Source organism: Podarcis vaucheri (assembly GCF_965113315.1).
Source record: "Podarcis vaucheri genome assembly, chromosome: 14".
Taxonomy (NCBI): domain Eukaryota; kingdom Metazoa; phylum Chordata; class Lepidosauria; order Squamata; family Lacertidae; genus Podarcis; species Podarcis vaucheri.
In genome coordinates, this window is record NC_138752.1 from 17,560,532 (window position 1) to 17,578,108 (window position 17,577).

Consider the following 17,577-nt stretch of genomic DNA (forward strand, 5'->3'; position numbering starts at 1 on the left):
TAAAGGTACCCCTGAATGTCAGGTCCAGTCATGGACGACTCTGGGGTTGCGCGCTCATCTCGCTCTAAAGGCCGAGGGAGCTGGCGTTTTGTCCGCAGACAGCTTCTGGGTCATGTGGCCAGCATGATTAAGCTGCTTCTGTGAACCAGAGCAGCACACAGAAACGCCGTTTACCTTCCCGCCAGAGCGATACCTATTTATCTACTTGCACTTGACATGCTTTCGAACTGCTAGGTGAGCAGGAGCTGGGACAGAGCAATGGGAGCTCACCCGATTGTGGGGATTCGAACTGCTGACCTCCTGATCGGCAAGCCCTAGGCTCAGTGGTTTAGACCACAGCACGACCTGCGTCCCTTACCCCTGGGTAGGCTTACCTAAACAAATAAAAGTTTTTAAGCTAATGCCAGAAGAAATACAGCCAAGGTGCCTGCCTGGCAGTGGCATAGCATGGGAGGGGCATGGGGTGGTTGTGGCAAAATTGTTAGCGGCACAAAATCTCAATACCTGGTGCCGCCACAATACAGCTACACGCTTCTATTGCTGGGCTCTGTTGAAAAAAGTTTCTGCATGCGAACCAGGAAGCGACCTCTCCAGACAACCGAACAACTCTTCTTTTCTTATCTCTGCAGCTGCGATCTCCTGGGTGATGCAGATGCTGTTAGGCAGTTGAATGTGCATGCATATTCCTTCTGTTTCTCTCACTCTGCATGGCCCCGGGCACTGGCAACCCATGCTATGCTAGTGCTACCTAATGTCAATGTGCAGAGAGTTCTAGAGTGTAAGCGTTTCTACAGTGAAGGCTAGTTACCTTGCAAGTGCAGGACAAACACTAGGAAGCATTCATAGGAATGCCAGTTGCATATCTAGACCCCGCAGCCACCCCTTGCAAAGAAGACACCAAGACACAGATAATACGTTAATGTTAATTGGGCAAATTTTGGCCACAACTTTATTGTTTACAGACTGTGAGTGGTATTGGCTTAGGCATTGAATGAACCCGACTATATCTGACTCCTGCCCATTGCGCAGGAAGTCCAGTAAGGGTAAACCACCAGAAAGGGGAGCCACGTTGATGCAGACCAACTTGAGCTCCCCCAGATGTTTCCGTTGGGGTTGTGTCATGGCCCTAGCCCTGCCCCGGGCTTCAGACAAGATCCACACCTCCATATTCCTTTAATGGAATACCCTTAAGCTTGGAGGGGCAGGTGATGGCCGCAGCTCCCCTCCTCCATCATAAGGTCAAACAATGCCCAACCGCAAAACCTTACAAAGTTGTGACAATTGCTACAAGGTAAGCGAAAACCACAAGGCCCCATGCCAATTTTGCCAAGTGGAAAAATTCCTACCAGGCCCCTCAACGGCAACCAACCGAGGTCCATAGCAAGGCCGATAAAACAGAAACCCGTAAAATAGGGAGGGGGGAGGGAGTTTAAAGAAGCGAGCCAAGAGGAAGCCCTCTGGTTCGCGCCTAAGCTTAAATGACCCCGGCCACGCCCTCCCAGCCACCGGATTGGCCAGCTGGATGATGACATGGCTGGGATCCCCTGGGCAATGTGGGACTTCGTCCCCCGCCCCCAGAGGAGAGTGGGTGGAGTGAAGTGGAGCGGACTTCTGCAAACAGAAGCAATCGAGAGGGCATATGTGAGATAAGGTGACCCTTCACGTAAGGGTTTGTGAAGAGAGGTTGGGGGGACATCTCTCCAGTGCATCAAAGTATTGACAATCCAATTGAAAGGTGAGCCAATCAGACTGGAAGTGAGGTTGCAAGGGAGAGATCAGTGATGAAGCAGCGCTGCTTAGCCTGACGGAGGATAAGAAATGCATTGGGTGTGGATGCCGGTGACCGATACAGAGAAGGGGTAGCAGGAGCTGATAGAAATACAGGAAAGGAAGCAGCAGTAAAAGAGGCAGCAGCAGATCAAGGATGAATCGGAGCGTGTGAGAGACAGAGGTGGAATGAAAGAAGAGCGTGGGAGGGAAGGTAGGATGGCAGCCTGGCGTGAAGATGAGAGGGTGAGAGTGGGCGGACTGGAATGGAGGACAGAACGGGAGCATGAATGTGGGAGTGAGCATGAAACAGAGGAGGAGGAGAAACAAGCCGAGGGCCGGGTAATAAGCAGGCAAAAAACAGGGGAAGAAATGAGAGGCAGGCGTAAGACCCTGACTAAAGCCAGAATAAGGGAACAGAGCATCACCTGTGGTGCATTAGGAGAGGAGAGATTACAGCCATATGAAAGGGAATGGGGGCTTTAGCAGAGAGGCAGGAAACAGATAAGCGAGGAAAGGGATTTGGGAAGTCTGGGGCAGCAGACCCCCAGTGGCAGGCCAGCAGGCGGGAGCATAAATAAACAAATTATAAATTTGCCTGCTGATGAGGAGAGCCCTGACCTCGAAAGGAAGAGGGCCTCACTAGGTGGCTTTGAACACAGAAGGCACCTCAGACCTGGAGGAGGATGAAGGGGGTGGGAAAGACTTTTCCATGTCATGTTGAAGGTCACGGTGGGGATGTTGCTTTTGAATGTTCCCAAATGGGTGTACTCCCTGCAGATAATCATGCAAAGAAACCCTGGCTTGTCTGGAGGAATAAGGACGCTCCCCGATATGTTGGTTTTCATAACTGATAGAATAATGGAGATAGTAATCTCAACGAGGGATGGGCGAATCCGTCAATTTCGTGTTCTCTTGGTTTTTCATCTTTCCGAGCTTAAGCTCGGTTTGCAAACTGATGTGATGGCTTTTCCAAAAAAAAAATAATGAAAATTCATTAACATTAATTTTTTCCCCCCTAATAGACACCTATCTGAAATGCAGTTTTCCCTAATGTACACATTTTTGCAAAACAGTTTCCCCTAATATAATGATATTTTCATTGATATATGCATTTTATGCACACTTTACCCCAGTATGTGCATTTTTGTGTCCACATTACTTGGCTACAGAGCTCCCCAACTAAATTCAGAGAACTGCAAATTTTGAAGGGTGGTTGTGCCACAGTTCTTCTATTGTTTTGGAAAGTGTGGATTGGGTAGATTTACATTTCAGTTTGAACTGAACTAAATTCTCCCCCGCCCCAAGTCTCAAAAAGAGAACCTGCTAGATGGGCAGCCCAGCTTTGCATGTAACTTGAATTCAAGCCCCAGGGTCAGCATGCAAACACCTCAAACAGCTTTTGGGAGTGGAGTATTCCACCAGGGCTTTGTGGAGCTGATGTTTGTCCTGGGCCAAGTGGCTGCATGTGAATCTATATTTCCCACAATGCTCCAAAACAGTGGAACCATCAGGCACTGTGAAGGCACTATCTAAAATCTTAAATGATGGCTTGATACCATCTATTGCTTTAGCCAGGAATAGCCATAGGCGGGAGAAGGGAGCTCTGGGGAAGAAGGAGAGCCCACTGAGAACTCATTCAGACCTGGAACCAGCCTCACAATAGTCCTGCCTTCATCTCTCTCCCCCCCCCCCCCTTATGCTCAAAAGGGGTTATTGGGTTGTTGCTTTTATTTTGATAACATATTTTGTGGTTTTATAGTTTGATTTTGTTCTGTGGACCGCCCTGAGACCTCCAGGTATAGGGCAGTATATAAATAAAAACCCCAGTCACTTTTGCCTGAATTACCGGTAATGGGACCATATGTTACAACACTTGTGACCACTATAGTTACTCTTTGCCATATTCTTCTCAGTTCTGCAATATGTCTTCAAGCAGAGTGCCTTTAAAGCGCACAGTTTTGATCCTAGGATCTTATGACCAACTATTTCCCCCCCTAATAACTGGTTGCTGTGCAGCATATAAATTATTTTGGCTTTGGAGCCGTAGTGATTTATATGAAATTGCCAATTTGCCATTGCCACGACTGGTGTTTTTTTTAATCGTTTTTGTGGACTTTCATCTACATTTTGAATACTAGTTTCTTAAAAAAAAAAAGCTGGCTTCTTTTTAAAGTGGTTACTCCTAAAGCAGAGGCTGAAATAAAGACCCCTTTAATGCCTGAATTAAAGGAGGTATTATAAAATACCATTTGACACACAGCCAACCCCCCCCCCCAACCCCCCAGTTTTCAGGAAAAGTTGTCTGGTAATATGAAAAATATAGTAGTACCTCGGGTTAAGAACTTAATTCGTTCCGGAGGTCCGTTCTTAACCTGAAACTGTTCTTAACCTGAGGTACCACTTTAGCTAATGGGGCCTCCCACTGCCTCCACGCCGCTGCCACACAATTTCTGTTCTCATCCTGAAGCAAAGTTCTTAACCTGAGGTACTATTTCTGGGTTAGTGGAGTCTGTAACCTGAAACGTCTGTAACCTGAAGCATCTGTAACCCGAGGTACCACTGTACTTGAATTTGAAACTGAATGAATATTTGGAGATGGAAGTTTTTGACTAAATAGAAGTTATTTTAACCACAACCAAAGCTCTTACCTTTATTTTCACAGGTTTATCACCCCTTCCCTTTTATACTATAGAAACAGTGGTCAGATAGGCTGTAACAGGAGTGGGGAATATGTGGCTCTCCAGATGTTTTTGAACTCCATTTCCCATCATCCATGACCATTGGCCATGCTGGCTGCAGCTGATGGGAGTTGGAGCATAACAACTGGAGCCGAACAGTGCCCAGGTTTATTTAGTGTAGATTCAACTCAGTTCCATCACGGACTAGTTTCTAGGCTGATCTTATGTCCTACTTGACAGAGGATAGCTTCTGTCTGAAGGAAACCTGTATTTGGAAAGCTATCCAGTTCAACTCTGGTTTAAAGATTTGTAAAACCCTAAGGTGCTGTGGGTTAAACCACAGAGCCTAGGACTTGCTGATCAGAAGGTCGGCAGTTCGAATCCCCGCGGCGGGGTGAGCTCCCGTTGCTCAGTCCCTGCTCCTGCCAACCAAGCAGTTCAAAAGCACGTCCAAGTGCAAGTAGATAAATAGGTACCACTCTGGCGGGAAGGTAAACGGCGTTTCCGTGCACTGCTCTGGTTCGCCAGAAGCGGCTTAGTCATGCTGGCCACATGACCCGGAAGCTGTACGCCGGTTCCCTCAGCCAATAAAGCGAGATGAGCACCGCAATCCCAGAGTCGTCCGCGACTGGACCTAATGGTCAGGGGTCCCTTTACCTTGAAGAAGGGACAAGGGGCCATGGAGGTTGCGCATCAACAATTAGCACGTGGACAGCAGACTTGGCAAGCACACAGGCTAGCTAATCCCACAATCTTCCCGACTTTGGCTATTTCCCCACCATTGCACCCAGCCATATTTTAAAAATAATATGGCAGTTGGCCCTCCCAGGTTCAGTTCCAGACTATCTGTGAGTCATAGTCCAGCGAGAATTCAATGCGCAACTCTTCTTCTTTGGCTATCACTCGTAGCTGAGTAACATTGTCTTCCATGAACACAGTTTTAATAGTGGGTCCGTAAGTGACTGTGGAGGCCAATTCTGGATCCACACATCCTTCCACAGTGGGGACATAGGTTTCCGGGTGGGAGTTAATCACGGTGAGGGTTTGCCAAGCATGCCTTCCTCTTAGCACGTTTCTCCCTTTCATCCAGAGTTTGAGCGTCTTCAAAGCCCACGACACCTTTGGTAAAGGCTATTCTCTAATTGGAGTGCTTGCAGGCCAATGCACAACTATCTTAGTCTGGGCCCAATCCGTACCATCTACACCAAGCTGCAGCTCTGCGTTTGTGATGCTGGTTTTAATATTTCCCACAGAAATGACACTACTAGGAAGTAGGGCTTGGCAGTCAATGCAAGCTCCTTCTTCTTTGAAAGCCAATGCACTAAGAGGCCCACACAAAGAAGCGGCAAGGACTAAATATAGCTCATTTCAGGTTTTCCGAAAGTTTAATATTGCTGTTGCAGGAGGGGGGGCAGCTTCCCTCTATTGCTTAGAGAAGCATGTTGCCACCGGCCCCCTTTAGCCCCTTAAAATGTCTGGGGCCGAGTCGGAAGAATTCACAACATCTTTGGGAGCTGTTGTTATTTCAGCTGCAAGGATTTAGCTGTAAGTATTCTGTAAGTCTTTTGTCATATGTTTCATGTGCCCAGCAAAAGGCAGAACTGCTCAGTTCAAAATTTTCCTTCCCCCCCTTTTTTTTTTGGTCTTGGATGAATTCCTTCGCTCTCCGTTCCTTCGCTTACGTTCCTTTCCTTGATCCCCCAACATTCTGACAACTCCTCTAAGTTGTCAGCAGAGTTTCATTTTTAACGTGAGGTTTTGCTGCCAAAGATTATCACTGTTAAGCTCTTGCGGCCAGCCACCTGGCTCCTTACCCAGGTAACCGGCATGATGTGAAAGCCTATTATTGCCGCCTCCCCCCTATAATATCTAAGCATTAATAGTAGGCACGGCTAGTTATTTCAACATAAAGCCCTTATGTAACCCAGCAGGTTTACATTTCGGAAGACAGCGCTGCATATACCAGCTTAAGCAGGTATTCAAATCTAGCTCCAAGGAGAGATGTCCCTGCTATGTTTTCTCTGACAGAGAAAACAGCACCTCTGGGGAGCAGGTTGCGGGGGAACCCAAAACAGTTTTTGATGGGGAAACAACATAGGAGAAGGTGTTCATTCCCTTTTCCCCAGCACTGAAGTTCCAGTCTGATTTGCACAACCATTTATCTATATGCTTTTCATTTTTAAGATTCAGAAATAATATTTTCAGAGAAGCTTAAGATGAATATGTAAATAAATGAATATATAAGTAAATATGAGTGAACGAAGATGTGAATAAACTTACAAATGCTTCTTGCACCTGCTTATTTACGTTAATCTGTTCGTTTTAAAGAATCCTGGCGATGTAACAATAGCATTTTCATACAAATGACACAATGATATACATAGGGGAAATGACAGCTTCCATTTTCCTAAGAGGCACGTAAAAACAGCATAAATCGGCTCAGATAAAACAGATAAAAGACAGCAGAGAAGGCTGCTCTCCCAAGGGAGAGCATTCCGCATGCAGGGTGCCACCACCAAGAAAGCCCTTTCCCTTGTCACCACCTGCCTCACCTTAGATGGTTCCATCCAAGCCCATTGTCAACAGCTGACATCCCTGGGTACCTGCCTGGGCACCAGTATCCCAGCAGGGCTCTCTGCTGCTCATGCCCTGGCCCTCCCTTGCTTTATTTTCAAGCAGCGACTAGTGACTGAATCTACTCACCCATCTAATTTTCCCACAGTGTCTCTGACTTTGTGATGTTTGTGGGCAACTGATGCTGCTGTCCAGCGCTACAATCTCAAGTATTCCCTTATTCAGCTGAATGCTTTTGTTTTTGTTTTTATTTCAGCTTGCATATTTACATTCTGGAATTTGCTGTTGTGGGTTTATATATCACTATGCCTCTTGAATGAAGTCCTTTCATTTTGGCGACCAAAAGATGTGTGGGCGCCTGTTAAACCTCTTTGAACATAGCCATCTAGAAGTACCGCCCTCTGGATTCTATTATACTTACTCTCAAGCAAATGTTAGGTGGCCCCAGCCTTTACAACATCATACAGGAAACTTAAACAGCTTGGTTAAAAATAATCACTCACCATTATCAAGAGATCAGATCCATCCTTTGCCTTTCATTGCCGTGGCTTGATCAATGTGGAATACACAATGCAATAACTTTCTGCAGTGGTTAAAAGTTGTGTTCTGTTGCTAAAAACCAGTCTGTAAATCCATAAAAGTTTTCAGATACCTTGGTGTAAGTCCAGGGCACACGAAGTAACATTTCAGTTTAAAACTTCCTTCAGCAGCAAAATATATTTTGATTTGCCTCTTTGGGCTGGCTGGATAGCTCAGTCAGCTAAGCTTCCAATCTCCTGCCCGGCTTGTTCGAGATGGAGCTGGCCGTGTGGGTAGAGGAGATGTTATTTCACTGAATCGGCCACCAAGATTTGTCGTCGCCAGTTTCCTGTACCACAAACAGAAATCGAAAACCTGAGTCTTTCGTTTTGGACATTTACCGACTCCCTTCTACAACAGGAGAGGCGGTGAGGGGGGGGGAGCACAGCCCAAACATCCCAAGCTTTTTTGACACACTCATGGAAAATGTGTTCAACTGTTTAGATAATCTTCCTAAATCCATGTCCTTCCCCTCATTGGCTGCTCCTATGTAATTGCATGGTTCATTTCAAATGTAACACCTAAAAACCCGTTGCCCAAGGTTGAAATGAAACGATTCATTTATTACTATTTTTTTCCCAAAAGAAGAAGGGGGGGTGAGGAGACCCAATGTACTTCGTTCATTTCAGCCTTGGTGAAAAACGGCTTTCATAGATGCTTGTGTTGAAGGCATGGTGTGTGTGTGTGTGTGGAGGATGAAAACCATGTAGTGATCAGCAGGGCTCAGTTGCAGAGGGAAGGGTGGACTTAAATACCACTGAGATCTTTGCAAGAATAATGTGGCAATAATACAAAGATTTTGGAGCCACCAATGTCCTTGGTTGTTGGTTCCTTCCCTTCCCTCCCCCTGCCCCCCTCTCTCTCTCTCTCTCTCTCTCTCTCTCTCTCTCTCTCTCACACACACACACACACACACACACACACACTCCCCCTTTGCTGGCTTAAGAGTTTATTCAGCTGTTTTAGATCATGCGCTTTCAGTTCCTCCTCCTCTAGCAAGGGCTCTTACCTTTTGAGTATTTCCAGATGGAGGCTTTTGTGAGTGACAAATGTCCCATGAGCCCTTCACCTGAAACGCGCTGTCTTTCTCTCGCCACCCCACCCCACCCCAGCCTCAGCTGCCACCTCAACCAGCTACAATTGGCCTGTCACAGGCTGCAGCAAGCATGAGGGCATTACAGCCTCATATGCTGGGGGTTTTCACAGTGACCCTGTGTGATGAGGTCACGGTTAATCCCATTTTACAGATGGAAAACCGAGGTTGAGAACCTGTATTTTGCATCACACCATCCCCCAAGCAAGCATACAGGGGTGGGGGATCAGTGAACCTCCAGATATGGCTGGACTCCAGCTCCCATCAGCTCCAACTACTGGCCATGCTGGCTGGTGGGGGGAAGTTTGATCCCAGCCCCAGAAATATCTGGAGAGCCACAGGATCCCTATCCACAGTGTAACCAATTGAAATTATATATATATATATATAGGGGGGGTTAAGTTTCTCATAGTCAAGGCACACCTTTTCCTGAAATAATAATAATAATAATAATAATAATAATAATAATAATAATAATAATAATAATAATAATAATATAGATTATAGAATATAGATATAAAGAGTACCCCATATGGTACTCTTAGATAAAATGGCCAGAACAGAACTGAACTGAAGGGTTCAGTCAGCCTGCTTATACAGTGGTGCCTCGCAAGACGAAAAGAATTCGTTCCGCGAGTCTTTTCGTCTTGCGATGTTTTTCATCTTGCGAAGCACAGTCCGTCGCAACTGCGCCTCTTCAAGCGGCTTTTTAAAAAAAGCGCAAGACGTTTTCGTCTTGCAAAGCAAGCCCATAGGGAAATTTGTCTAGCGAAGCAACGCAAAAACGGAAAACCCTTTCGTCTAGCGAGGTTTTCGTCTTGCGAGGCATTCGTCTTGCGGGGCACCACTGTATAGAGCGCCACTAGAACGCAACAGTAACCATTTTCTGTAACTATCCAATCACTGAACGTCACTGTCGATCCCTTATTTGCATATGTGGACCTGAACTATCTACAGTATCCCCCTGCTGGCCCAGGGTGAGAACTTCAGTACATAACAATATCCTCTGAGGGTGGGTGACTTTTCTGCATCTTTGTATTAAGAATTACGGGATGGCCCATTCATGCAAAGTCTGCACAAAATTACGAGCCCTCCACCCACAGTGGCGACTTACTGAATGGAGGTAAGGTGAGAGTTGGGTACCATACAAAGTGGGCAGACTCCTTCGTGTGGTGAGTGGTGAACCAGCCTCGCCCTCCTTTGACTCAGAGGTCCCTCCAGTCCGTCACAGTAGGAGATTATTGGAGGAGGCTAGACCTCTTTAGGGACGCGGGTGGCGCTGTGGGTAAAATCCTCAGCGCCTAGGGCTTGCCGATCGAAAGGTCGGCGGTTCGAATCCCCGCGGCGGGGTGCGCTCCCGCTGCTCAGTCCCAGCGCCTGCCAACCTAGCAGTTCGAAAGCACCCCCGGGTGCAAGTAGATAAATAGGGACCGCTTACCAGCGGGAAGGTAAACGGCGTTCCGTGTGCTGCGCTGGCTCGCCAGATGCAGCTTCGTCACGCTGGCCACGTGACCCGGAAGTGTCTCCGGACAGCGCTGGCCCCCGGCCTCTTGAGTGAGATGGGCGCACAAACCCCAGAGTCTGTCAAGACTGGCCCGTTCGGGCAGGGGTACCTTTACCTTTACCTTTAGACCTCTTTAGGTAAAGCAGGACTTTGCTACACTTGTTGCTATTATTATATAAGGGCTCAGATTCAGCTCATTTCTTACTGGAGCAATTTCATAGGGCTGTGTTACAAAAGCAGTACCCAAATGCTGCCTTGCCTCAAGCTCAGTTGGGGACTTGCTTTGCTGTGCAGCAGGGCAGGACAAGAACCTTCTAGTATCCTAGCACACGTCCTTCATAGAATTGTAGATTCGGAAGGGACCCCAAGGGTCGTGTAGTCCAACCCCCTGCAATGCAGGGATCTTAGCTAAAGCATCCACGACAGATGGCCGTCCAGCTTCTGCTTTAAAACGTCTAAGGAAGGAGAGTCCACAACCTCCTGAGGGAGAAGAAGCATCAGTGTTGTTACTGTGCACTTTGACCTTTGGCAAGGAATGTGCTCAGGATCACAATACCTCAAGGACCGCCTCTCCCCCTATGAACTGACCTGGACCCTGCAACCATCACCTGAGGTCCTTCTTCATGTGCCTCCTTCTTGAGAGGTCCAGAAGGTGGCAACATGAGAATGGGGCCTTCTCTGCAGTGGCTCCCCATTGGTGGAATGCTCTCTCCAGAGAAGCTCGCCTGGCACCTTCATCATACATCTTTAGGTGCTGGGTGAAAACGCTCCCCTTCAAGCAGACCTTGCCTGGGCCGGTTCACTGCCACGGAGCCCCCTGTGTGGGCTGGATTGTGGGTGCGCGTGAGCACATGCACCCGCGATTTCCAGCGTCTGCGCATGCGCAGACATGATTCCCGGTGTTGCAAAAGCGAGTCCCTGCGCCATGCTGTGCTGGTTTAGCGCAGCGCACGGGGACTCGCCAGGCAGCCAGCTCGGTTCGGGGGCAGCTCGGGGTCCAGTAAAATGACCCCCATGGGCCTCCTTTTAAATGTGTTTGTGGGAGCGCAGGTATTGGTGTGTTTCTTGTTCTTGTTTTTATTATGTATACAAATTAGCTAGGTAGCTGGATCTAGAGCTTTGCTGGTTTTTCTCCTCTGGCAGTTGGCCTGAATATGGATCTATCTATCTATCTAGCCAACAAAGGTCCGTATAGTTAAAGCTATGGTTTTCCCAGTAGTGATGTATGGAAGTGAGAGCTGGACCATAAAGAAGGCTGGTCGCCAAAGAATTGATGCTTTTGAATTCTGGTGCTGGAGGAGACTCTTGAGAGTCCCATGGACTGCAAGAAGATCAAACCTATCCATTGTGAAGGAAATCAGCCCTGAATGCTCACTGGAAGGACAGATCGTGAAGCTGAGGCTCCAATACTTTGGCCACCTCATGAGAAGAGAAGACTCCCTGGAAAAGACCCTGATGTTGGGAAAGATGGAGGGCACAAGGAGAAGGGGACGACAGAGGACAAGATGGTTGAACAGTGTTCTTGAAGCTACCAGCATGAGTTTGAGTAAACTGCAGGAGGCAGTGGAAGACAGGAGTGCCTGGCGTGCTCTGGTCCATGGGGTCACAAAGAGTTGGACACAACTAAATGACTAAACAACAACAACATCTATCTATCTATCTATCTATCATCTATATCTATCTATCTATCTATCTATCTATCTATCTATCTATCTATCTATCTATCTATCTATCATCTATCGATGCAAATTTGCATGGTGAGTTTGTTCCCTGGAGTCTTTTACCTACCCAGGAATGCCCCTGCTTCCAAGATAAAACTGGTTCACCTAGGAAACAGTTAAATCTCTTGGCCAGCTTTCGCCTCTCTGCAGAGAATACTAAGCACACTTTGTTCATTCTATAAAACTCAGTCATGGTTCACTTTTTCCTCTCCTGCTTTCGTAGCTGGGCATAGCAAGAGGACCTTGTGACATCCTCCAGATCCTGAAGGAGCTGGTTATAAAAGCACAGGCTCTCCAAGAGAAAACAACTCTTGCTTCCAACCACACCCTCTTCAGGCCGTTGCTGTGCAGATGGGATTCCCATTTGCTTCACTTTAGGCTGAGACTAAACAACGTAAGGCTGGCAGTTCTAGTCCCTATTTATAGAGAGAATGTATCTGTCGCTTGTAACTAAGGAGGTGGGTGGCAGCTTTCCAAAGGGGTGGGCTAGTGACTAACCACAGCATGATATTTCCACCTGGAATGTGCCATTATTGGGAGTTAGCCACTTCCCAGCAAATTGGGTAGCAATTGTGCTAGGTTCGTAGCTCTCTTTAGCTACTCCGTGGTGATAAATGCAACAGAGCTACAGACCAATCCGTTTTCTAATAAAACAGGAATGTAGTGTGTGCCTCTTCTGTATGCGATGAAAACTTCAGAGAATCATGGAAAAGAATCATAGAATTACAGAGTTGGAAGGGACCTTGATGATCATCTAGTCCAACCCCCTGCAGTGCAGGAATACACAGCTAGCCAATACAGGGATCGAACTTGCAACCTTGGCATTATCAGTACCATGCTCTAACCAACTGAGCTATCCGGCTGACCCAAAGCTCCTGGTCTTCGAGAGCATTTTTGCCTATTGTTTTTATTGTACAGGGAAAGGCCATCGTTCAAGGGTAGAATTCAGGAGACTGCCCTGATACTGAGTCAAGCCATTGGTCCATTTAGCTCAGTATTGTCTACACCAGGCCTGGCCAAACTTGGCCCTCCAGCTGTTTTGGGACTACAACTCCCAACATCCCTAGCTAACAGGACCAGTGGTCAGGGATGATGGGAATTGTAGTCCTAAAGCAGATGGAGGGCCAAGTTTGGCCATGCCTGGTCTACACTGACGGGTCGTGACTCTCCAGGGTTCTCTCCCAATCCTATTGGCCGATGGCAGGGATTGAACCTGGGACCTTCTGCATACTGAGCGGATGCTTTGATGACTAAGCCAGGGCACCTGCTTGGCATGCAGAAGGCTCCAGGTTCAATTCTTGGCAATGTGTGGGATGGAAGAGACCCCTACCTGAGACCCTGGGTGGTCAGTGTAAGACAACATTGAGCAAAATGAGCAATGATCTGTCTTGGAATAGGGCAGCTTCTAATGTTCCTGCTGCAGTTATAGGGGGGTTGTATGGGGTTTTACTGGGGAGGGGGGTAGTACCTTTGGTAGGAGGCATATCATGGGGTTGTAGCCAGAGTAGACCCACTGAAAATAATGAACTTAAGGTAGTCCTGTTCATCAATGGGTCTACTCTGAGTAGGACTAGCATTGACTACAACCCTCAAACTGCTAGGTCCACACTGCGTATTCACCCCCACCTCTTTCCTTACCTCACATTTGTTGTCTATGTTTTTAAAACTTAAAATACCCAGCATTCAATATACGCCATTAAACTAAATGCTTACCATGCAGCTAGTCTTATAATGTACCCTATTCTTCCTGGTCTGGTTTCTAATACAGTCCCAATGTTTTGTTTTGCTTGCTTTTTTTTTTTAACCACTGCTGTGAGCTGAGCAGAAGTTTCCACTGAGCCGTGCAGAGTAACGCCTAAGACTATTTTCCTTTTTCTTCTAGAGTGGTTAACTTAGAAATACAGCCTGTGAGTGGATAGATGAAGTTCAGACGCCCGTCTGACTTGCATCGCCTCACGCTTACCTATGGCACAGGATGTCATCTGCTATCTCCTTGTGCCAAACCACTCTCCCTGTTTTGGGGCATATGTCAGTGGGGCTCCCAGCTTCCTCCTTTCCCTGCTGCCACCATGGAAGTCACTGAAATATCCTGATGAGTCTCAAATACAGTCATACCTTGGGTTAAATATGCTTCAGGCTGAGCGTTTTCAGGCTACGCTCTGCGGCGACCCAGAAGTAGCAGAACGCATTACTTCTGGGTTTCGCTGCTTGCGCATGCACAGACGCTCAAAATTACGTCATGCGCATGTGTAGACGTGACCCACGCATGAGCAAACACAGGTTGCGTTCGCTTCAGGATGCGAACGGGGCTCCAGAATGGATCCCATTCGCATCCAGAGGTACCACTGTAATGATCACTATTGTTGGGTGCAATCTATCCAAAGGGGAAGTCCTTGGGTGGCATTTAGCTTATCAAATTTAGCTGGGAGGGGTGCACTGGATGGGTTCGGGATGTGGGGGTCAAGATGTCGTTACAAGAGGGTGTGATACTGGCTGCCTTGAAAGAGTTGGAGGTGCGGCCATTCCTAAAAGACCCTCCCTGGTGTGTTTAGCCTGGATAAGAGGAGACTGAGAGGAGTTATGATGGCCATCTTCAAATATCTAAAGGACAATGGACGATGGAGCTCGCTTGTTTTCTGCTGTTCCGGAGGCTAGGACCCCAACAGTAACTTGGCTTCAAGTTATAAGAAAGGAGATTCCAACTAGACGCCAGGAAGAACTTTATGGCGGTAAGAGCTGTTCAACAGTGGTCTTCCTTAGAAGGTGGTGGACTCTCCTTTCTTGGAGGTGTGTAAGCAGCGGTTGGATGACCATCTGCCATAGATGCTTTAGCTGAGAGTCCTGCATTGCAGGGGGCTGGACTAGACGACCCTAAGCGTCTCTTCCAACTCTACAATTCTGTGATTCTAGGACACTAATGTCTCTTTCCTGGGCAAAGCAACTAACAGAGTGGTGGCTGAGTAGCTGAAGATATGGCTGTAGGAAGCAGATGATCTAGGGTTATTTCAGCCTGGTGTTAGACCTCATTCTGACACTGAAACTGTCTAGGTCACCAAGGTTAAAGACCTATACCAAGAGAGATGTGACCTATGCAACCCTGTTGGGTCCCTTCTCGGCGGCTTTTGATACCATTAACCATGATTTCCTGGAGCAACTCTGTAAACTTGGGTGTGGGGGAACTACTATAGTTGTTCTGCTCCTGCTACCAGGACCACTAGTGGAGAGTGACATTAGGGGAACTTCTGCTCAGCCCCTTGGTATTTGTGCTCTGGGGTCCCATGGGGTTCCATCCTGTCCCTTCCATGCTTTTCATCCTCTTTAGGGAGTTGCTGGGAGGCATCATTCAGAGATTTGAAGCCTGGTGCCACCAACATGCAGTTGCCCTCAATATGGTTCCATTCATCTGATTGCTTTTTAGGTGCTGCTAATTACCTAACACTGAAGTTGGTCCAAGACAGACTGCTTAGATGGCGGAGTCCAGCAAGTTAGGGAAGAGGAACTCCAGCTATTTTGAGTTGTCCGGGCAGCAACCTGATTGTGAGAACTTGCAACCTTGCTCTCCAACCTGAAAATTTGCTTCAGTTCACATTGAGAGGCTAACGTACCACACTTTCCAAATCATTACATGAACCAACACAGCCATCTTTGGAAATTCACAGGTCTCTAAATTTTGCAGAGCCATGTAATGTGCACAAACAAATAACATATATTGGGTTATAAAGTGTGCATAAAAATATGCCTGTATTGGTGACAATAGCATACATTATTATATTACATTACATCATATTATGGGGAAATGGCTTTGCAAAAATTTGTATATGAGGGAAATTGGCATGCAAACAGAAATTAGGAGAAATTCACATTTAGAGTTTGATGAATTTTCATGTGCTTAAAAAAAAAACTGATGTGAAAATGTAGAGAACCGGATTTAACACTGGAAAAAGGAGCAATTGAGAGAACTAACATTGACAGATTCACTCACCTCTACTTTAGAGGCATTTGCAAACAAACTCTGGTCCCTTCCAGGTATCTGTTTATTGAACATTCACTGTGCTTTGGTGGGGGGGGGTACATGACGTTGCCCCAAGCAATTCTTCACCCATCTTTCCCAGTGCATTTTCCTGTCACTTTCCTTAAGCACAAAATGGTTTGAGGTTTTGGTTTGAAGGCAGGTTTCTTATGCAAGACTGCCAAGTCCACTTTAGTTGCACAACCTGAATTTGCCAGTGTGCGATGAACACCCCCCCCCCCCAAAAAAAAAAAAAACCCAGCAAGAGTCTGGAAGCTTCCTCCATACCCATACACACACAAAAGAGAAAAATTAGGAGACTCCAAAAGGGTGGCTATGCAGCCTTAGCAGAACGTACCAAGTCTCTCAAGACAGTGTAAAAACTAACATGTTCATCATGGCAAACACAATTCGCCAACATGCCATTGTTGGAATGAGCTCCTTTGCCCCTTCAAGCCTTCTCCTCAGCTCTTCCTCCCTCTTTTTCGTTTGCTAAATTCAAATTAAAAGCAGGCTGTCCCCATGCTGAGTAGCGGTTCAATTGACCAAACTTTACGGGAGAAATGATTGCAAGCCGAGCCAAACAGGAAACAAGTCACTTACCTGCGAGACGACGACCCCCGTCTTCAGATTTCCAGAATTCTGCTCCCTAAAAGTTTGCGTTAACAAGAGTTGAGTGCCGGTGATGCAGCCGAAGTGCCTTTTTGATCCGGTGAGACTGGCTCCTCCCGCTCATTCCTTGACTGGTCGCTGCTTATCCCAACCTCAGCGTCTCCATACCAGGCAGTTGGGATCCTGTTTGTGCACATGAGATGGAAAACTACAGGCCCATCACACCCGCACACCCATGTCCTGAAGGTTGCGCGCAGGAACACAAGACCTGTTCACAATTCGGGAAAAGAAAAACCCGGTCGTACCCAAGGTGTCAGTCATTTCATAAGTGTGCCTAGGCTGAGACAGCTTGTGTTGTTTTTGCTGGTTGTTGTTTTTTTAATGTTATGTTTCTTGGGGGAAATGGCCTTTAATCACCTCTCTTCTTCTAAATTAGCATCCTGGCCATACAATGGACCTTACTTCATTGCAAAATAAAGGCAACAAGAGCTTGATTCGTGTCCGGCCCACACATGCTATGAACAAAAAGAGCTTTCAGTCTGCCTCGAGGTCTTTATATAATGTGTAGCTCTTGAAACTAAACAGCTTACAGTAGGGTTGTGTAAGAGGCCTAATGTGTGGCATAAATCAACTTTGCCCTGCTGGAGTTGGACTGGGGGCTGTGAGGGGAGAGAGTCTGTGTGCATGTGTGATGAATGAGTGCTTTGTTCAGGGGGGGAAATAATTGCTTGCAGGGGAAGGTTGACGACGTTTGTGCACACGCTAGTATACAGTGCAAATGGCAAGTCCCCGTCTCCTCCTAATTTAATTTCATAGAAAGCAGGCACAAAGGGGGGGGGGGAGAGGCGTCTTTCTTTTACTGTGTTTATGCAAAGCATGCGAAAGAGCCTTTCGCTCTTCCAGTGACACCTGGAGACAAAATTCCGCCACTGCCCGTAATAGCCTTTTAAAAATGAATTCAGGCAACAAGAGATTTGGCTCTCTGAACTCACAAGTCGGTCGAGGGAGGGGGCTGATGGGACTGCTTTTAAAAGAGG

The 17,577-nt window shown here is 47.0% G+C and overlaps 1 protein-coding gene and 1 long non-coding RNA gene across 3 annotated transcripts in view; one reads left to right on the top strand and one right to left on the bottom strand.

The window, feature by feature from the left end:
- LOC309518587 overlaps positions 1-16,508 on the top strand; it is a 34,041-nt gene extending 17,533 nt beyond the window's left edge. Inside the window, exons 3-4 of the long non-coding RNA XR_014213528.1 lie at positions 14,472-14,648; positions 16,442-16,508. This is a non-coding gene — a long non-coding RNA (uncharacterized lncRNA). The remainder of the gene's footprint in view (positions 1-14,471; positions 14,649-16,441) is intronic.
- IL16 (interleukin 16) overlaps positions 1-16,652 on the bottom strand; it is a 65,912-nt gene extending 49,260 nt beyond the window's left edge. For both annotated transcript variants that reach the window (XM_082198293.1, XM_082198295.1), the window contains exons 1-2: positions 16,532-16,652; positions 7,526-7,890 (exon numbers count right to left, since the gene is read on the bottom strand). The gene's annotated coding sequence lies outside the window, so the exon portion shown is untranslated. The remainder of the gene's footprint in view (positions 1-7,525; positions 7,891-16,531) is intronic.
- Between the last annotated feature and the right edge of the window lie 925 nt (positions 16,653-17,577).